Here is a 23,252-nt window from a genome sequence, read left to right on the forward strand (position 1 = left end):
ATGATGTGGGGAGGGGAGGGCAGTAGCAGAGGGCTGTTATGCTATATGCAAAGGAATGCAGCATTCTTTAAGGGGAAGGTTGAGTTTGGCTATAAATGCAGTGTGCTACTATTTACATTTGTAAAGACTGCGAAGGGGTATAGGCACCAATACTTTTTAAATACTGTATTGAAGATCTTGCTACAGGAAGTGGAGAGAAAACAGGATGATGAGGAAATGTTTTGAGACACCCGAGAAGAGGGCAACAGGAATGAGATATTCACGAAGTCAATGCCAGGGACAGGATTCAACTGGACTCATTCATGTAAAAATGGTGTGTTCAAATGCCTTCTTATTGCAAGTTTTTTTTTCTTATTCCAGTCTATCCACTTAACTTATTACCCTACTGTCTGCACCTTTTCATTACACCACCCTTCACTGCACAAATGTCATCTCATTGTCACATTTACAGCATTACTGAGAATTTCACACCCACATCTCACAAGCAGACTGTAAGCTCTATTCTGCAGATATCTCACAACCCTCTCAATTGCAAGTCACACTCTCACGTCGCTTTTTCAGGCAGGGGAAGATGAGGTACATTATACAAATTCAAATGTGGAAGATAGCTCTGCTCATCAATTACGCCTGCTACACATCTCAAGCTGACAAACCCATCATGTTCACCTTCATGTTCACCTTGCACAACCCATCCACAATCATGTATTCTCCAGGAATAGCCAAAAAAGGCCAGAGGGAAACCAGAGCCAAAAAAGGATATTCTCTGGGAATATTTTCCCGATATCTTCATGCAATGGAAACCACCAATTCACTCCCCATGGCCCCTCTTCTCACTCTCTCTCTCTCTCTCTCTCTCTCTCTCCCCTCCTGCCAGGTTGATGAGGGGAAGGGTGCCATTTGAGGTGTCAGCTAACAGAGAATCAGACACTAGGTGGGTGAGTGAGTTAGAGGGTAAAAAATGAGGTCTGCAGATGCTGGAGATCACAGCTGAAAATGTGTTGCTGGTTAAAGCACAGCCTGACCTGCTGCGCTTTTCCAGCTCTGATATCCAGCATCTGCAGTCCTCACTTTCTCCTATTCAATCAAGTGGCCACTTTGGGAAGTGGGTGGGAGTTAGTCCTCAATCCAATCACTAGTGGGGTATCCAGGTACCATACAGTCAGTCAATCATATGAACAATCACACACAGACTAGGGGCTTGACTATGGTGAGCTTGACTTTGGTCCAGGCGATCTATCATACTACAGTCCAGAGTCTATACAGGAGGCAGTCCAATAGGTATGAGCAGCCAGTGGAGTGATATATCGTCAGTCAAGGAGCTGCAAGGACAGCGGTCTGGGCTAGGTCAGTTATGCCTAGGAGTTGCTCATCGAAGGTATTCAGAGATCGGGGTGAATACCGTCCTGAAGAGCTGTCCTTCACATCTTAAGGCCAAAGCACTGATTCTTGTCGGGGCATTGGGGGGAGTGACTGCCAAAAGGCTGAGATAAGCATGGCTGGATTTGGGAAAGAGAGTCATTTATAGAAGTGGGAATAAGAAGAGTGACAGATGTATCAGTGCTTGAGGAACAGTTTCAAAGGAGGCTATGAGAGGGGTTTTTGGCCATGACAACTATGATGCAACAGAAAGTAGACTGGTTGAGGGGGTAGGACCATTTCAGACATTCCGTTTTGGATGTAAAGTGTTGGTTACTCAGTCAGTATAGAAGTTTCACCAACGTTATACAAAGTGAACAGGATGGTGGTAGAGCAGGAAATAGTGCTGTTGGAGGTGTGACTCTACAGCTTGGAGTTGTCTGAGGTTGGCTAGCACCTCCTGATTAGTCCGAACACAGTGTGCCCTGTTGCTGGCTCTGAAAACAAATTTGGTCCTGTCCAAATGCTTGAATGTGAGTGATGCCCCCCTACTGGACAATGACAAGATTGCAAGTGACCACAATGCAGTATTGGGGGAACAGTAACTGGACTCAGAGAGGAGTTTCATATAGAAAATATCTAAGGACAGGAAAATGTGTGGAATAATGGTTAAACAAAGACTAAGGTGATGAATGGGCTTTGTATGCATGAGGAAATGTCAGCATTGTCAGTATGTGTCAAGTGACTCTGTCTGTTATGTCTTAACATGTTCAGTGTAGTGCAATGCTGGATTGTCAACACAGCAGCCTGTTAAAGATGCCATGTACACAAGGGATTTTTTTTCTGGTAAATATCTACTGTGTAACAAGTTTTGTAAGTGTGGGTCTAATGGGATAGAATGAGACGTGAGAGTTAGCATATAGAAGGTGCAATCTACAGAGGCCGATATACTATCATCAAGTCACATGAACAGTCACAGAGTCATTGAGATGTACAGCACGAAAACACATCCTACGGTCCAACTCATCCATGCCGACCGGCTATCCTAACCTAATCTACGCCCATTTACTTGCACTTGGCCCATATCCCTCTAAACCCTTCCTATTCATATACCCATCCAGAAGCCTTTAAACATTATAACTTGTACCAGCCTCCACAACTTCCTTCTGGCAGCTCATTCCATAAACACACTACTCTCTGTGTGAAGAGGTTGCCCCTTAGGTCCCTTTTATATCTTTCCCCTCTGTCACCTAAACCTATGCCCATTAGGTCTGACCCCTGCTCACCCCTCCACCCCAGGGAAAATACTTTATCTATTTATCCTATCCATGCCCCTCATAATTTTATAAACGTCTATAAGGTCACCCCTCAGCCTCTGACGCTTCACTGAAAACAGCCTCAGCCTATTCAGTTTCTCCCTGTAGCTCAAATCCTCCAACCCTAGCAACAACCTTGTAAATCTTTTCTGAACCCTTTCAAGTTTCACAACATCCTTCCAATAGGAAGGACACCAGAATTGCAAACAATATTCCAAAAGTGGCCTAACCATTGTCCTGTACAGCTGCAACATGATCTCATAACTCCTGTACTCAATACTCTGACCAATAAAGGAAAGCATACCAAACAACTTCTTCACTATCCTATCTACCTGTGATTCTACTTTCAAGGAGCTATGAACCTGCACTCCAAGGTCTGTTTGTTCTGCAACACTCCCTAGGACCTTACCATTAAGTGGATAAGTCCTGCTATGATTTACTTGCCCAAAATGCAGCATCTCACATTTATCTGCTGTGGGTGGAAATTAAACTCCATCTGCCACTCCTCAGCCCATTGGCCCATCTGAGGTAACCTTCTTTGCTGTCCACTACACCTCTAATTTAGGTGTTATCTGCAAACTTACGAACTATATCTCCTATGTTCATATCCAAATCGTTGTGACAAAAAGTAGTAGACCCAGCATCAATCCTTGTGGCACTCCACTGGTCGCAGGCCTCCAGTCTGAAAAACAACCCTTCACCACCACCCTCTGTCTTCTACCTTTGAGCCAATTCTGTGTCCAAATGGCTAGTTCTCCCTGTATTCCGTGAGATCTAAGCTTGCTAATCAGTCTCCGATGCGGAACTTTGTTGAACGTCTTACTGAAATCCATATAGATCATGTCCATCGCTCTGCCCTCTTTGTTATTTCTTCAAAAAACTCTATCAAGTTTGTGAGACATGATTTCCCACGCACAAAGCCATGCTGACTATCCCTAATCAGTCTTTGCCTTTCCAAATGCTTGTACTGCCCTATTCAGAGTCAGCTCTCAGAATGCTCATAACTTTCACACTCACCCTTTTTATCTGTCAGCCAGATTAATAGTCCATTCAGAGAACTCATATTCTATGCTGTCCACCTGGCCTGACCTCATTACAATCACAGCACAGGGGCAGGTGGTCAATGAGGTGGGTCTTGACACAAATATATGTCAAGAAATTGCAGTAGGCCTTTCAGAAAAAAAATTCTTTCAAAAGAGTTGACTCATCCCTCACTTCACCAAAAAGCATAAGATTCAGCCAACAGAGTTAGAACATGTTTTAATACCTCATATTTTTTCTTGTTTTATTACTGAGCCAAGTTGGAACAGTCTGAAGTGTGACTCTTGTTCAGAACTGGGAACAATTTCAGAAGCTTCCAGACACGGCATAATTGCCATTGGAAGTTCTGGGCAAGTTAGCTGTGTCTGGGTTAGAGAGTGGTTCCACTGCACAGCTTCTGTCTTCACTGCCTCAACAGTGACAGGTTGGTATCTTCCCATTGGCATGTCTGCCTCCTAATGAGCTTCTGCCATTTTCATGTCTTTGTAAGCTGCTTAAAATGTGGAACATATCCGCTGCAATTTCCTGGCTATTAACCTAAAACTCAAAGAATGGGTGTACATGAACATTGTGATACATTTTTTGCACACATGCCAACTCCTTTGATTTACCCAGGGAATCAGTATCTTGGTTCCAGCATTGAAGGGTCAGGACAAAAAACAGCCCTCCGTATTTAAATGTTCCAGATTTTTCACAGAAATCATTCCATGAGTCAAATTGTGTCTACAAAAGTGCTGCACAAAGGAAAGAAGATGAGTCATCTGGAAAGAATGACATGGTTATTAGGTGCCCTGCTTACATTCGGTTCTGTTAGCTGGAGGTGGTAGTACATTCAAAGATCTGTACATCTTATCATAATGGCCTCTCTGATGCCCTAGCTGCTGGGGAAGAGCAAATAAATTTAGTTTAGTATTGGCTGCCTGGAGTTGAGTATACATTAGTCTTGGTGCAACATACAACAGGGGATCATTGCAAGGATATTCAGTTTGAAGATAGACATTTTCTAGATAACTCAATCTCTTTCGATTCTGTTCTTTCATGTTGTCAGTCACTACAAATGTTATTCCAGTATCTGCTTCACTAAATTCAAGCTGTAATTCAGATTTGGTTGGTCACTTATTGGATCCTTAAGGTTCTTCAATATAATGTTGTTCACTCAGAATTAATACTTATGATAAAAAAAATTTACAGAACACATGTCAAAGGCATTAGTCTATATTTTCCAGTTGGCTGTTCTATTGCATTTCTTTATGTGAATAATTCTAAAGGCCTTATCCCTAGCACTTCCACATGTCATTAACTGTGTCTATTGTTCCCGATGCATTCGCCTCTACGTTGGGAAGACAGGACGCTTACCGCAGAGCTCTTCAGAAAATATCAGTGGGACACCTGCACCAGCCAACCCCACTGCCCATCCGAATCAGCCAAGGACATGCAAGTGCTGGGTTTCCTCCATCGCCACTCCTTCACCACCCGATGCCTGGAGGAAGAATGCCTCAACTTCTGCCTCAGGACCCTCCAACCCCATGGCATCAATGTGGATTTCACCAGGTTCTCATTTCCCCTCCCACCATCTTATCCCAGTTCCAACCTTCCAACTCAGTACTGCCATCATGGTCTCTCCTACTTGTCCATCTTCCTTCCATCTCTCCACTCTGACCTAGCACCTTTACCCCCACCCCATCTGCCTATTGCATTCTCAGCAACCTTCACCCCAGCTCCACTCCCCTCCTATTTGTCTCACCATTCCCTTGGCTCACAGCCTCATTCCTGATGAAGGGCTTTTGCCTGAAACATCGATTACCCTGCTCCTTAGATGCTGCCTGACCTGCTGTGCCTTTCCAGCGCCACACTCTCAACTCTTATTCCTAACACCAATCCAGTTGGTTGCCTGGGAGGATGGAAACAGAAAATAGAACTAATGTGACCAAATACAGCTTGTAATTTACATCTTATTGTGTAATTTACTTTGGAAATAATAAAACTGTTTTTGTATATCTTGTAGAAGTCTACTCAACTTGCGAAAAGTACATTTCTGACATTGTTCTCTCAATATACTACAATTAGATTAGACTTACAGTGTGGAAACAGGCCCTTCGGCCCAACAAGTCCACACCGACCCGCCGAAGCGCAACCCACCCATACCCCTACATTTACCCCTTACCTAACACTACGGACAATTTAGCATGGCCAAATCACCTGACCTGCACATCTTTGGACTGTGGGAGGAAACCGGAGCACCCGGAGGAAACCCACGCAGACACGGGGAGAACATGCAAACTCCACACAGTCAGTCGCCTGAGTCGGGAATTGAACCCGGGTCTCAGGCGCTGTGAGGCAGCAGTGCTAACCACTGTGCCACCATGCCGCCCCAATAGATTTGACAAAAATGAAATAAAAACTCCAGGGAAATGGCATAAATATCCTGTCACAGTTTCTTTAAGGCTTTTTCACTTATTTTGTGAAGGGATTAGGAGAAACCTCTGCAGACCTCTACTCTCACATGTAGTCGATAATTTACAATGATCTGGAAGGTTTATAAAAATAGACCTCCTCCACAATCCCCTTGGAAAATCAATTGCAGCTCCTATACGCTACTTTCTAAAACCAGTGCAGATTTTAACCATAAAGCGCCATTGTTGTCGGTGGAACTGCATTGATTTTGGCGATCCTGTTATCTATGCTCAAGGCCAATGATCATTTTCAAACATTTGGAAACAGTTTGTGCATTTTACTGGGTCTTCTGAGCCTGAATTTAAGGGTAGTGATTGTTCTTTCATTTTTCTGGGACACAAAGGGATTCTATGAATGGATCCCACTGATGAAATTCCAAAAGGCTATGTACGTTGTGTGAGATTGTGATAGTGGTGTGTGGGTAAATGGATGCTGCTTCAAATCCTCGTTCCTTGACTGTGTCTAAGGGTCTCTTTGGTCAACAGTGGAAGAAGAACAATGACCAGTAAGTCTTAATAAGGAGAGGTTCTTGTCTTAACAAGATGTTGCTTGTTGTTTGACAGCAATGAAACAAAAGTTAGATTATCTAGCTGTATAAGGGCTCTTGTGGTGCAGTGACATTGTCCCTATCTCTGATTTAGGAGTCTCCGGTTCAAGTCCCTCACACTCCAGAAGGGTAGAGTAACACTTCTAAGCAGGTTGATTTGGGAAATATCTATTTTAGGCCTTATTTCTAAAACCACTGGAGCACATAGATTGCCTGTTTTCCTTTTCATGATCCAGAGCTAATCTGTACATTTTCCCACCCCAGATCATCATGTTGGGTGGAGTTTAAATATTAACCCTTACAGAACTTTAACAACAGTGATCTAGATTATACTCTGCATGCCACACTTAAGAAATTCCAAGTGCAGAGGAATTTGTTTATATTAATTGTTTTAATATAATTATGATATCTAAGTAGCTCAAAACAGAAGGTCCTTAAGCTTCAGATAATTAGCTAACTACACACTATTGTTGAATCTTGACCATATCTGAAACAATAAGACTTTAGAGGAAACAAGAGTATTAAAGGTAAAAGTGAAAATATAATAGAACATTCCAATCTGCAGAAGTGATTAATAGAAGACTAAAGAATAGCCAGATGGAAGATTAACATGTGATTCTAACTAGTTATAGGCATACAATATATGTACGATGTTTCAGATAATTTTCAAGGGGCAGAAAGAAATGTTGTGAAAGGAAGAATAAGACAGTATGTGTTGAGGGGGGAAAAAGAAGTGATCAGAAATGACCTTGGTTGTGAATGATGCAAAAAGAATAGAAATTAAACCACATTCCAATGGTGTTCTGTACAAAGGAATAGATATGTATTCTCCACTAATTCCATTTATGGCTTTTAATGTACTCTTTAGAGGAAGAAAATTGCATATTTTTTCATTTGCTCATGGGATGTGGGTGGCTGTGGCTAGGCCAGCATTTATTGGTAAAAACAATGACTGCAGATGCTGGAAACCAGATTCTGGATCAGTGGTGCTGGAAGAGCACAGCAGTTCAGGCAGCATCCAAAGTGCAGCGAAATCGACATTTCGGGCAAAAGCCCTTCATCACGAATAAAGGCAGTGAGCTTGAAGCGTGGAGAGATAAGCTTGGGGAGGGTGGGGGTGGGGAGAGAGTAGCATAGAGTACAATGGGTGAGTGGGGGAGGAGATGAAGGTGATAGGTCAGGGAGGAGAGGGTGGAGTGCACATTCCTAATTGCCCAGAAGCAGTTAAGAGTCAATCACATTACTGTAGGTCTGGATTCACATGTAGGCCAGACCAAGTAAGGATGGCAAGTTTCCTTCCAAAAATCGTTAGTGAACCAGGTGGGTTTTTCCAACAATCGATAATGGATTCATGGTCATCGTTAGATTCTTAATTCCAGATTTTTAAAATTGAACTCAAATTCCACCACCTATCATGACAGGATTTGAACCTGGGTTCCCAAAACATGAGCTGAGTTTCTGGATTAATAGTCCAGCAATATTAATGCTAGGCTATTTCCCCAGCAAAGACAATTTTGTGGAGCTCCTGTACCACTTAATTTAGTTGTGAGTTGAGCTGCATCATTTGAGGAAAATCCTTTATGTCTCTCACTTGTCCTATTCACCTCTCCTGTAGTCATAGAATTGTTCACCATCTGTCTGAAGAAGGATTCCTAGAGAATTCCCAGCTTTCCCTTATTTATTTTGGCTACTTGCCTTCTTTCACTCTATCACATTCTTTCTTTCCAGGGATAATTGGGGGTGATGGAAAGTTATATTTTTGGATCAGCTCATCTCTTCTGTCTGTTGAACTCTTGCAACCCTTTAATCTTCAACATGTATTCTAATATCTGGGGGAAGCAAATTCTCCTCAGAGGATAGTCTCCTTGAAAGATTCATAGTTAGTACTTATCCATAATTCCCACCGTCAATGAGCAAAATTGCTTTGCTTTACCCTTTTAAATTCAATGTAGATTTACTCAGGCTGTTTCCTTATGCTTCAAACATTTTATCTGTCTGCCTCAGGAACTAACTCAGACAGATCAACAGTAGCTTTTTCTTACTGTGTCATAATCCATAGAAACTTCCTCTGAAAGTGATGTATCAAATTTGCGAGCTTTACCTGCCAAGCTGCGTTGATGAGCAGTGCTCAGTTTTCCTTTGGCCAATGCCTTTGTTTGCTGCCTTTTTGAAAGAAACAAAGAAGATTTCTACATTCTTTTCCACAAACCTTGGTACAGCTTGTACATATTCCAACATCTGCTTCTTGGAATTTGCGTTAGACTCAGATCTTTCCTTTTCAGAACCTTCCTTGGCGTCTGAGATCTTTTTTTGCTTTTTAACTCCATCCTTCTTAGCCAGTATTTCCTTTCTGTCTCCTTTTCTCTGGTCTAAAATACACTTCGCGTTCCTTTTCTCTCAATTTCAAGTTATTTTAAATTTTCATTATTTTCAATTCCATTTTTAAAAATGTTCTTTGTTTTTTGAAATTCAATTTCTAAATGCTTCATTTCTTATTCATGCTCAATTCATCAATTAATTCTGATGACTCAATACTTGAAATACGTGTTTGTTTTTCTAACTGTCCAAAATATTGTGCCAATGCAAGATAACATTATAGAACATAGAACATAGAAGGATACAGCGCAGTACAGGCCCTTCGGCCCTCGATGTTGCGCCGACCGAGTCCTACCTAACCTATACTAGCCCAATAACTTCCAAATGCCTATCCAATGCCCGCTTAAATGAACATAAAGAAGGAGAGTTCACCACTGATACGGGCAGGGCATTCCATGAACTCACAACCCGCTGTGTGAAGAATCTACCCCTAACATCTGTCCTATACCTACCACCCCTTAATTTAAAGCTATGTCCCCTAGTAACACCTGACTCCATTAGCGGTAAAAGGTTCTTAGTATCTACCCTATCTAAACCCCTAATCATCTTATACACTTCTATCAGATCTCCCCTAAACCTTCTCTTCTCCAATGAGAACAGCCCCAAGTGCCTCAGCCTTTCCTCATACGATCTTCCGACCATTCCAGGCAACATCCTGGTAAACCTCCTCTGCACTCGTTCTAAAGCTTCCACATCCTTCCTATAGTATGGCGACCAAAACTGCACACAATACTCCAGATGAGGCCGCACCAGAGTCTTATACAACTGCAACATGACCTCAGGACTCCGGAACTCAATTCCTCTGCCAATAAAGCCCAGTACACCATATGCCTTCCTCACAGCACTATTTACCTGGGTGGCAACTTTCAGAGATCTGTGTACATAGACACCAAGATCCCTCTGCTCATCCACACTACCAAGTAGCCTACCATTAGCCCAGTAATCCATCATCTTGTTATTCCTACCAAAGTGAACGACTTCGCACTTAGCTACATTGAATTCCATTTGCCACATTTCCGCCCAGCTCTGCAACTTATCTATATCCCGCTGTAACCTACCACTTCCTTCCTCACTATCCACAACTCCACCGACTTTTGTGTCATCCGCAAACTTGCTTACCCAGCTTTCAAGTCCTTCCTCTAGATCATTTATAAAGATAACAAAAAGCAATGGTCCCAAAACAGATCCTTGTGGTACACCGCTAGTAACTGCGCTCCAAGATGAACATAATCCATCAACTACTACCCTCTGTCTCCTTCCAGCCAGCCAATTCCTAATCCAAACCTCTAATGCACCCTCAATGCCATACCTCCGAAGTTTTAGCATTAGCCTACCATGGGGAACCTTATCGAACGCCTTACTAAAATCCATATACACAACATCTACTGCTTTACCCTCATCCACTTCCTTAGTCACCTTCTCAAAGAACTCAATAAGGTTTGTGAGGCACGACCTGCCCTTCACAAAACCATGCTGGCTATCCCTGATCACGTTATTCCTACCCAGATGTTCATAAATCTTATCCCTTACCATTCTCTCTAAGACTTTGCCCACCACTGAAGTCAGACTCACTGGCCTATAGTTACTAGGGCTATCCCTACTCCCTTTCTTGAACAATGGGACCACATTCGCTATCCTCCAGTCCTCTGGTACTATTTCCGTTGACAATGATGACATAAAAATCCAGGCCAATGGCTCTGCTATCTCCTCCCTAGCTTCCCATAGGATCCTGGGGTAAATGCCATCAGGCCCAGGAGACTTATCTATATTCATCCTTTCCAATATTCCCAAAACCTCTTCCCTGCATATTTCCAGGGCATCCATTCTAATTATTTGTGATTCCATATTCACATCAGCAACAGTGTCCTGTTCCTGAGTGAATACTGATGAAAAGTACTGATTTAATGTCTCTCCAATCTCCTCCGCCTCCACACACAACTTCCCACTACTATCCTTGACTGGACCGATACCTACCCTAGTCATCCTTTTATTCTTGACATACCTATAGAAAGCCTATAGAATGTTCTTATGTTCTTAGCTTTTGCGGGAAACTCCACCTTTAAATCTTTTTGCCAATTCTATTAGCTTAGCATTAGTTAAGTCTTGCATATCAGACAATAATACCTCCTACCTCTGCAGGAAAGTTTAACCACTTCTAATGCCGTCATATCTTCAAAATGTGTTAACCCAGCTTTCAATCCTTAACCCATTATTATTCATCAATTACCCATTATTCATCCATAGGGAAAAAAAAGTCAAATCAACAGCAGGTTAAAAGGGATAAGAGTAGATAATAGGAAGCACATTGTGAGGACAGTGCGAGAGCGAGAGCGAGAGAGAGAGGGAGAGAGAGAGAGAGAAAGAACCTGCACAGTTACTGCCTTTGCTGTTTGAATTCGCGTATCGCTGGGCATTGGAGTGCGTCTGGGAAAATTAACAAACAGTGAAATTCACAACTAATTTTGGAGGAACTGTTGGGCGAAGTTCATAACACAGAATCAGATAAGTTAATTGTTGTTTTAAGTCTGTCCAATAGAAAGGCTGCAGTAGTGAGTATAGTGGATTCTTTCTTGATTATATGTTTTTGGAGATTAAACTTAAAATATGAGCCATAGCTATTAATTTAACCTGGGGCACTGTTTGTAGAGGAATAAGACGGTGTTATTTTCTGGGTCTGTAGATTGTGAAGGAGCAGTGATGTGTACTTCTTGTCAGATGTGGGAGTTTAAAGAGAGTTTAAGGGTTACTGCAGATTATATCTGCCATAAATGCTGTTGGATGCGAATCTTATCAAATCAAGTGGATCGGTTGGAGAGACAGATAGAAGCGATGAGGAATTTGCAACAGCAACAGTATGTGATGGATGGCAGTTATAGGAGGGGGGTGGGGGGGGTAAGTCTCAGATACAGTCACATTGATGGGTTAACTCCAGGAAGGGTAAGAGAGGTAGGCACCTAGGGCAGGAGTCTTTTGTGAATAGACACATTTCAAACAGGTATACTGTTTTGAAAAATGCAGGCGGTGATGGATTCTCAGGGGAACATAGCACGAACAGCCAAGTTTCTGGTATTGAGACTGGCTCTAATGCAATGAGGGGTACGTCGGCTTCCAAGAGATGAATTGTGTTAGGAGATTCTGTAGTCTGAGGTACAGGCAGACCTTTGTGTGGCCAGCTGAGAAAAAACAGAATGGTATGTTGTTTCCCTGGTGCAGGGTCAAGGATGTCTCAGAGAGGATGCAGAATGTTCTCACGGGGGAGAGGAGTCATTAAGAGGTCATTGTCCACATTGGAATCAAGGACATTGGAAGGGAAAAGATTAAGATTCCGAAGGAAGATTACAGAGAGTTAGGCAGAAATTTGAAAAGGAGTTCTTCAAGGGTAGTAATATCTGGATTACTCCCAGTACCACGAGCTATTGAGGGCAGGAATAGGAGGATAGAGCAGATGAATGTATGGCTGAGGAGATGGTGTATGGGAGAAGGATTCACATTTTTGAATCATCGGAATCTCTTTTGGGGTAGAAGTGACCTGTACAAGAAGGACGGATTGCACCTAAATTGGAAGGGGACTAATATACTGGCAGAGAAATTTGCTTGTACTGCTTGGGAGGATTTAAACTAGTAAGGTGGGGGGGGGGGGGGGGGGGGGGGGGTGGGACCCAGGGAGAGGGGGGGTGGGACCCAGGGAGATGGTGAGGAAAGAGATCGGTCTGAGATGGGTACAGCTGAGAAAAGAAGTGAGTCAAACAGTCAGGGCAGGCAGGGACAAGGTAGGACTAATAAATTAAACTGCATTTATTTTAATGCAAAGGGCCGAACAGGAAAGGCAGATGAACTCGGGGCATGGTCAGGAACATGGACTGGGATATCATAGCAATTACAGAAACACAGCTCAGGGATGGACAGACTGGCAGCTTAATGTTCCAGGATATAAATGCTACAGGAAGGATAGAAAGGGAGGCAAGAGAGGAGTGGGATTGGCATTTTTGATAAGGGATAGCATTGAAGCTGCGCTGAGGGAGGATATTCCCGGAAATACATCCAGGGAAGTTATTTGGGTGGAACTGAGAAATAAGAAAGGGATGATCACATTATTGGGATTGTATTATAGACCCCCAAATAGTCAGAGGGAAATTGAGAAACAAACTTGTAAGGAGATCTCAGATACCTGTAAGAATAATAGGATAGTTATGGTTGGGGATTTTAACTTTCCAAACATCGATTAGGACTGCCATAGTGTTAAAGGTTTAGATGGAGAGGAATTTCTTAAGTGTGTACAAGACAATTTTCTCATTCAGTATGTGGATGTACCTACTAGAGAAGTGCAAAACTTGACCTACTCTTCGGAAATAAGGCAGGGCAGGTGACTGAGGTGTCAGTGGGGGAGCACTTTGGGGCCAGCGACCATAATTCTATTAGATTTAAAATAGTGATGGAAAAGGATAGACCAGATCTAAAAGTTGAAGTTCTAAATTGGAGAAAGGCCAATTTTGTCAGTATTAGGCAAGAACTTTTGAAAGCTGATTGGAGGCAGATGTTCACAGGTAAAGGGACGGCTGGAAAATGGGAAGCTTCAGAAATGAGATAACAAGAATCCAGAGAAAGTATATTCCTGTCAGGGTGAAAGGGAAGGCTGGTAGGTATAGGGAATGCGGGATGACTAAAGAAATTGAGGGTTTGGTTAAGAAAAAGAAGGAAGCGTATGTCAGGCATAGACAGGAGAGATCGAGTGAATCCTTAGAAGAGTATAAAGAAAGTAGGAGTATACTTAAGAGGGAAATCAGGAGGGCAAAACAGGGACATGTGATAGCTTTGGCAAATATATTAAGGATAAAAGGGTAACTAGGGAGAGAATAGGGCCCCTCAAAGATCAGCAAGGCAGCCTTTGTGTGGAGCCACGAAAATGGGGGAGATACTAAATGAATATTTTGCATCAATGTTTACGATGGAAAATATAGACTGTAAGGAACTAGATGGTGACATCTTGAAAAATGTCCAGATTACAGAGGAGGAAGTGCTGGATGTCTTCAAACGGTTAAAGGTGGATAAATCCCCAGGACCTGATCAGGTATACCCGAGAACTCAGTGGGAAGCTAGAGAAGTGATTACTGGGCCTCTTGCTGAGATACTTGTATCATCGATAGTCACAGGTGAGGTGTCGGAAGACTGGACGTTGGCAAACGTGGTGCCACTGTTTAAGACGGTTGGTAAAGAAAAGCCAGGGAACTATAGACCGGTGAGCCTGACCTCCGTGGTGGGCAAGTTGTTGGAGGGAATCCTGAGGGACAGGATGTACATGTATTTGGAAAGGCAAGGACAGATTCGGGATAGTCAACATGGCTTTGTGCGTGGGAAATGATGTCTCACAAACTTGATTGAGATTTTTGAAGAAGTAACAAGTAAGTTTGCAGATGACACCAAAATTGGAGGTGTAGTGGACAGCGAAGAAGGTTACCTCACATTACAACAGGATCTGGACCAGATGGGCCAATGGGCTGTTAAGTGGCAGATGGTGTTTAATTCAGATAAATTTAAGGGGCTGCATTTTGGAAATGCAAATCTTAACAGGATTTATACACTTAATGGTAAGGTCCTAGGGAGTGCTGCTGAACAAAGAGACCTTGGAGTGCAGGTTCATACCTTCTTGAAAGTGGAGTTGTAGGTAGATAGGATAGCGAAGAAGGCGTTTGGTATGCTTGAAAGGGTCCAGAAAAGATTTACAAAAATGTTGCCAGGGTTGAAGGATCTGAGCTACAGGGAGAGGCTGAATAGGCTGGGGCTGTTTTCCCTGCAGCGTCAGAGGCTGAGGGGTGACCTTATAGAGGTTTACAAAATTATGAGGGGCATGGATGGGATAAATAGACAAAGTCAGGGAGTCCAGAACTAGAGGGCATAGGGTTCGTGTGAGAGGGGAAAGATATACAAGCGACCTAAGGGACAATGCTTTCATGCAGAGGGTGGTACGTGTATGGAATGAGCTGCTAGAGGATGTGGTGGAGGCTGGTACAATTGCAACATTTAAGAGGCATTTGGATGGGTAAATGAATAGGAAGAGTTTGGAGGGATATGGGCCGGGTTTTGGCAGGTGGGACTCGATTGGGTTGGGATATCTGGTCGGCATGGACGTGTTGGATTGAAGGGTCTGTTTCCATGCTGTACATCTCTATGACTCTATGTCCCTGAGTCTCCAAATTATACAATCGGAATGGATGAAATGTGCTGATAATGAAGTCTCACTACTCAATGAGTCACAATACTATATTGAATGTTTTGAATTAATCACTAAAATGTCCAATTGTTTTTGTTTTGCTGACACTGCTATCCAGAATAAAAGAGATTTTCACTGCATTTCTTTTGATGAATTCATAATTAATCTGCTTATTGTAATACAGAATACTTTTAAAGTAAATGGTAAGACTGGTTAACAACTAAATTATTATGTGGAATTAATCCAAGGAACATGATCATAATTTAGATTTTCAGAATATACAAGGTTGGCAAGATACCAAGATGTGAGACCTTTAGCAGCTTCCCAAATACTTCAACCCACAGAAAATTTCAGGAGAGTATTGGAGGTTTTACCTTCCCTTTTGACTCCCTAAGATTTTGAACTAGAAAAGCAAGACTATCAATACAGGGACCCGTAGTCTTTTCCAATCAGGTTTTCTAGCCATGCAAGGTAATATAGTCAAAAGAGTGGTGCTGGAAAAAGCACAGCATGTCAGCAGCATCTGTGGAGCAGGAGAATTAATGTTTCAGGCAAAAGCCCTTCATCAGGAAGCCCTTCCCTTTTGACATGTACATATAAACAAACATATGAACAAGGTATAAGTGTAGGCCATTTGGCCCTTCAAGCTTGCTCTATCAGTCATTAAGATCATGGCTTCCTGCATAACACTGATATCTTTTATTCCCTTGCCAATCTAGGATGTATTTACATCTGTCTTAAAAATATTTAAAGATTCTGCGTCCATTGCTTTTTTGAAAATGGAATCCCAGGGTTCTCAAAACTGCCTGAGAGTCCTAAATATTTCCTATCTTTGTTTTAAATAGATGTTCCCTTAAGAGACCTAAGGGGCAACTTTTTCACACAGAGGGTGGGTACATGTGGGCGGCACGGTGGCACAGTGGTTAACACTGCTGTCTCACAGTGCCTGAGACCCGGGTTCAATTCCCAACTCAGGCGACTGACTGTGTGGAATTTGCACATTCTCCCCGTGTCTGCGTGGGTTTCGTCCGGGTGCTCTGGTTTCCTCCCACAGTCCAAAGATATGCAGGTCAGGTGAATTGGCCATGCTAAATTGCCCGTAGTGTTAGGTAAGGGGTAAATGTAGGAGTATGGGTGGGTTGCGCTTCAGCGGGTCGGTGTGGACTTGTTGGGCCGAAGGGCCTGTTTCCAAACTGTAAGTAATCTAATCTAATCTAATGTATGGAATGAGCTGCCAGAAGAAGTGGAGGCTGGTCAATTGCAACATTTAAGAGGCATTTGGATGGGTATACGAATAGGAAGGGTTTGGAGGGATATGGGCAGGTGCTGGCAGGTGGGACTAGATTGGGTTGGGATATATGTTCGGTATGGAAGGGTTGGACCAAAGGGTCTGTTTCCATGCTGTACATCTCTATGACAACAGAAAACATCCTTTCAACATCTATCTGATCAAATACCCTCACAATCTTTTATGTCTCAATTAAGTCTCATTTGGTTCTTCTAAACTCCAGAGGATATGGACCTAAACTGTTCACTCTTTCTTCATAAGGCAATCTACTCATTCTAGTCATTACTTAAAAAAAACTTTCCCTGAACAGCTTCCAATTTAGGAACATCCTTCTGTAAGTACGGTGACAATACTTTACATATCAGGTCCAGTTTCACCAATGCAAGACAATCTCGAGACAATCTGGACTCAACTGAAGTTTTGAAAAATACTTTTCAAACATGAATCCTTTTAAAATTGCACTTTATGTATTTACAATCACTTAATTATACAAATACAACTGTCCTCTTCCATGATAAGAATGTTTGATTCAGGATGAATCTCTTTGCACTGCTACCTTAGAACACTATGTAATCCAGGAATAAAGCTATTTCTCTGGCTCTGCTGTACTCTAAATTTAAAAGTTGAAATGACTGTTAATGTAGAGAAACCGGTTTGTACAAAGCTATTATGATCTCCTGGATGTTACTGCTTGACAAATCAGATCTCAGAATGAAATCTGGCATAATCGATCATTTTTTTTTAATGTGGCAGTCTTTTGCTGAAACATAAGCACACAAGGCTGCAGGTTAAGTTCCAACAATAAGGGAAAAGTCTATTATACAAAGTAAATAACACAATGAAATAAATCAATTTTGAATCTCAAAATAATTTGAAGACTTCAGAGCATACAACAAAACAAAATCCCATCTACTCCCCAACATTATCATTTTACAGTAGCTCGACAATAACTTGCAAAAGAAATTACTTCCCTATCAAATCTCTAAGTTTGACCTATTTGTTCTCAGTTCTAGTCCTGTGACCTATAAGATATATTCACTTAACCACTCATCAAACTGAGAGCTTAGAATTTCTCAGTATTTTAATAATATCCAAAGTTCTTGCCTAACATTTCTGGTCTAGAAGTTTCACGAGCAACACTCTTTCATTGTGGATAACTTATTTCCTAACTGTGCTGGAAAAAAAAACCTCCTTGCTTCTGACTCCAGCCAGGTCTCCTTTGAAATGGTTAAAAACTTTTGAATGATTTTTTAAAAAAAATCTTGCTCATCCTAGATTCTACTAACCTGATATTTCCTCTCTCCAGCGTAAACCCTCATGGTATAAATAAACATCTATTAATACTTCAGGAGGTATTGACTTATTTAAGCTTATGATTCCAAAAAGACTGACCTAGTCAATTTTTACATCTTCACAAAAATAGACCAACAGTCACATGTCACTAGTTTAAAACACAAGGCTAAAAACAAATGAAATTAATATATATAATATATATATTCTTTAGTCACCTTTCATCACAAAGCCTCTGCTATATAAAGCAAGCACAGTGAAGGCAGAGTTGTTGAGCTCTGGTGAGAGTCCCGTGTCATATTTTCAGAAATGTCCACATAATTAGGCACATCAGAAAAGAAGGCTTCCTCCAGGGTCAGTATCTCAAGGGAAGAGGCCCTGCTTACTGAGAATTGCCAGCCTCTGATTGTTGATCATTTGATTCAATTTTGACAAGTCACAGAAGGGCAATGACTGCACCCAGCCAAGGGCCAGAATGATTGGAAGACCCTAAGCCACAGGATAGTAGTTTTGGCAGGGTAGGAGGGGTTCACAGGGAGGGGAGGGCATGGTTGGTGCTTAGATAAGGCTGATGGCTCTAAGCAGCCTCCATGTGCTAATGCCAGGTCACTTGATCAGGCACTGAGTGTCTTTGAAGTTGAGACTCTTCCTTTCCTGCCCCCGAAGGGGTAGGCAAACACAATAGTTTGCTTTCAGGGCTTCCCATATGGAGTTACCCCTTCTGATGAGACCTCTAGTGAGTGAATAGCAATGGCAAAGGGGTGAAACTCTTAGGTAGTCACTTATTGCCCACTTAAAAACCTCAAATGGCCATGAGGTAGAAGGTTCATCCACATACCTTCCTTCCAAGTACGTAACTGAAACAGAGCAATGCAGGGTCCTCACCTTCCCACCTGATTAAGTACTACTCCTGCAACAAAACAGGTCATGAGGAGGGTGTTAAATTTCATTCCTAGCATCTTGTGGATAAAGCCTGTGATATTACAATGGAATACAATAATGGACTGATACAATCTCATGTTGAACTATCATATTTTCTGTCATAGAGTCATACAGCATGGAAATAGACCTTCCAGTCCAGCTTGTCCATGCTGACCAAGTTTTTCAAGCTAAGTTAGTTCCACTTACCCACTCTTGGCCCATATCGCTCTAAATCTTTCCCAATCATGTACCTGTCCAAATGCCTTTTCAATGTTGTAATTGTATCCGCATCCACCACTTCCTCAGACATTTCATTCTATATCTGTACCATCCACTGTGTGAAAAAGTTCCCCTCAGATCCCTTTTAAATCTTTCACTTCTCACCTTAAAATTATGCCCTCTAGTTTTGGACCCCCCTTCCCTAGGGAAATGACCTTTGCTACTCACCTTACCTATGCCTTTCATAATTTTATAAACCTCAATAAGGTCACCCCTTGCCCTCTTATGCTCTAGCGGAAAAATGTCCCAGTCTATCCAGCCTCTCCTTATAATTCAAATCCTCTAGTCTCAGCAACACCCTTGTAAAATCTCTTCTGAACCATCTCCAATTTGATAATATCCTTCCAACAGCAGAGTGACCTGAACAGTACTTGAAGAGTATGCTTACCAATGTCCTGTACAACCACCATATGACGTCTCAACTCCTGTACTCAATGGTCTGAGCAATGCTAAATGCCTTCTTAACCATCCTGCCTACCTGTGACACAACTTTTAAAGAATTATGTAACTGAATTCCCAGTTACCTCTGTTTGACAACACTAGCCAGTGCCCTATCATTAACTCTATAAGTCTTACCCCATTTGCAGTGAAGCAGCACTGCCGGTTAGCACTGTCACCTCACAACACCAGGGACCTGGGTTCACTTCCAGCTTTGGGTGACTGTGTGGAGTTTGCACATTGCCACCATGTCTGCATGGGCTTCTGCCGGGTGCTTTGGTTTCCTCCCGCTATCCAAAGATGTGCAAGTTAAATGGATTGGACATGTTAATTGTCCTGTAGTGTCTAGGGATGTGCAAGCTAGATGGGTTAGCTATGGGAAAAGTCCCATTCAGGAATGAGGTGGGTCTGGGTGGGATGCTCTTCAGAGCGTCTGTGCAGACTTGAATAGCTGAATGGCCTCTTTCTGCACTGTAGGGATTGTATGAAATGAGTAGTCCAGTGTAATAACAGAGTTTTTGAAATTGCAGCATCAGATGCTCAATTTGCATTAAACCTTTTGTTTGGCAGCTCAAAGTGAAATGCTTTTTCCTTAACTGCATTGGCGTGCTTGTAGATGCATGGAATGTCCAACACTTAGTGTCCCTGACAGTAATCATTTGGCAACTCCTTTCAAATATCTCACCTATAATGTCTTCTGACAGGGCTACAGTGCTAACTGGCTCCACATCCATCAACAATGAAGTTCCATATAAGGATATATCACACACTTAAAAAAGTGGCTTACTCTTAGCTGATGCAATAGCCAAATGGTGGAAAAGTTTTCAAATATGTTTTATTGGCCATTGACAGCAATATTTTAAATCCCATCTGTCTGTCTGTTTTTGTTCTGCCAAGATGCAAAATAAATGCAAGATATTAGGAGCTGAAAAGGTCATTAGTCTTTGAAACATTCCATGAACTGTTTGATTTATTGGCCTTATCAGACAGAAACATGATATGCCAATTCTTGTTTCAGATTTTATTCACTGTATTGAATATAGTATTTAATCTATTTAAACATGACAGCATCACTGTCAGGTGAAAGGAGCATACGATAAATTTTAATTTCCACAAAGACATCGGTATCAGCAAAACTGAACCCAAGGTGGAAATATAATAATCTTGTTAATTGTTAAAGATAATGTTAACCTCAGATGTGAGTGAAGACTGTGCACTAAAATTTAAGAGAATATCTTTCACGACTTAATTTGAACAATCCACTTCAAATTTCATCAGAGGTGGAATGAGTGACCATCCACTCTGAACGCGTGGGTAGGTCAGGAACAGTTATAAAGGCCATCTGTCTGTGTTTTAACAATTATCTTTATCAATTTCAGTCCTCGGGAAACTCAGCAGGGAAAGGAGGCAAGCTTGGACGTCTCTGTATGAGGCTTGTGTGCCAGGAAAGTGAAACTGTTTCCTGCAGACCAAACAATCTAATTTGTACACTCACCACAATCTGTCCCTGCCCTCCATAATCTTGCACGCACATAATAAACACCTTTCCCAGCCACTATCTCAGCATCCAGACCGCCCAACCAGACCTCCATGTTGACCCTAGGGAATGTGCAACATCATCAACCGCAACCCTCATTGCTATGGCAACTGTATCAACAAATCTGTTTTTTCCAGCTGGCATCATTATGAATGCCTGACTGAGCCTCAACAATGACTAATGCATTCAGTTTCGGAGGCAATATTCCTACATCCTGCAGGGCAGTGAAATCTTGGTTTGATTAACATGTCAAATCCCTTGTAAAAAATTAGTCTTGTTTTTACTTGTATTTATTTACATAAGATTACAAGCTCTAAAATGGATAAACCTTTTTTGAAATTGACACAATGAAGGTTGTGATTGGTTAAGACTTTCAATCAGTGTCAAGTGAACCAACAGGACTCAACTGTGTTCAGTTCATTGTGATGTTATGTATTTTTCTGCCAGAGTTAAGTTGGCTGGTGGTGAAAAAAGAATAAAAGATAGAAAGGAGTATAATTTAAGACTAAACAACATTAATGACAACCAAGATAAAGTACACAGTGAGTAAGAATATCGTGGGCAACGTAACCCATTGTGCAGTGGAACGCTCGCAGTACTGACTTAACCATTCAGTAAGCATCCCATACCATTTTCCTTGCAATGAATTTAGCTGAAGATTACCCCTTGTACATCTGAAATGGGAGGATACAAATAGGTATTGGCAGAGAACCATTTTTTTCAAGAGAAGAGCATTTGGTATTGAAACCTCAGGCATCTGCACACAAAATAGATTTTTTTTAAAAAGTTACATGAGGAAATAAGGATGGCAGGGAAGATCAGTTATGAGGTTCACAAGTAATGGAATGCGGTAAGCCAGGTGAGGTAGAAAATGGACATCCAAATCAAAACAGAGGTGTTACTTTTCTTTTACTTATCTTCATATATCAAGAAATTTAAAATTTTGGTGACAAGCACAGCTTTGCATGCTGCACATTAATTGCAATTTGTGCTTTGGTGGCCAGCCAAGCATTGACAGCAGTTCTAAAATAGCTAGACTCAACTTTTATTAAATTTGAATTGTCCTTAGATACAAGGAGTAGCATTATTTTTGCCAGTGTTGTGCCGTTGTCAAGTCTATAAAGTAACACAATCATGAAGTTGGCTGACTTGAATCAATGACCTCATGCAAACATTGACATATGTACCTATAAACAAAATGAAGTTTTGGAACTTCATTTCAAAATCTGGCCAACATTGTCATTAACTAGAATTATGAAATCACAGATTTTAACAGCACAAAGGGTCATTGTGACTATGCCAACGTGTTGTCCCATTCCACTGTTTTCTCTGCCTAACATTTTATATGTTCCTTTTTCAAATACTTATCCATATCTTTTTAAAAAGATGTCACAGGTTCTGCTTCTACCATTACTTTATTGAAGAATTCCATGTTTTTACATAAGACAACTCCATTTGTCTTTTTCTGTTCTATTGCTGATGATCTTACATTTATCTCCTCCAGTTACAAAGTCACTGACCACTTGAAATAACTTCTACTGAATTATCTTGACATATTTTTGAATGTCTTTGCAAATTACTTCTTTACTTTTTTCTTTAAAATGGAGAAGGTTCCAATTTCTCGATTATCTCCTTACAACTAAAGTCACTTTATTGATCTGTGCTTATTAATTATTTTCCATTGTATCCCCAAGGCTACACAATCATAAAATAACATACCCAAAGCTAAGTGCACTATTATAAATAATTTTATATATTTGACTTAATCATGCTTCAGTTTTCCACCGCAAGAATAAAAAGAAAAGAATCATGAACGTGTCACATTGATTTGATAACTTGCCACATCAATGGGAAACTCTAATGGTATGCGACGTGAGTTGGCTATATGGATTGGAAAATATTACTGAAAGGAATGACATTGGACAGGCAATGGAAAACATTCAACAGCGAATGGATGAGTTACAAAAACTGTTTATTTCCATCTGGCACAACAATGATCAAGCCTCGGCTTACGATGGAAGCTAGGGATAATACTAAATGCAAAAAGGAGGCATACAAATAGGCAAAAAATAAACAACAGACCTGAAGATTGGGAACAGTTTAAAAGTCAGCAAAGGAAGACTGAGGGATCGGTTATTAAGGGGAAAATAGAATGTGAGGTTAAGCTTGCAGAGAGCATAAAAACTGACTGCGGAAGTTTC

This window comes from Hemiscyllium ocellatum, chromosome 36 (genome assembly GCF_020745735.1).
Source record: "Hemiscyllium ocellatum isolate sHemOce1 chromosome 36, sHemOce1.pat.X.cur, whole genome shotgun sequence".
NCBI classification, from domain to species: domain Eukaryota; kingdom Metazoa; phylum Chordata; class Chondrichthyes; order Orectolobiformes; family Hemiscylliidae; genus Hemiscyllium; species Hemiscyllium ocellatum.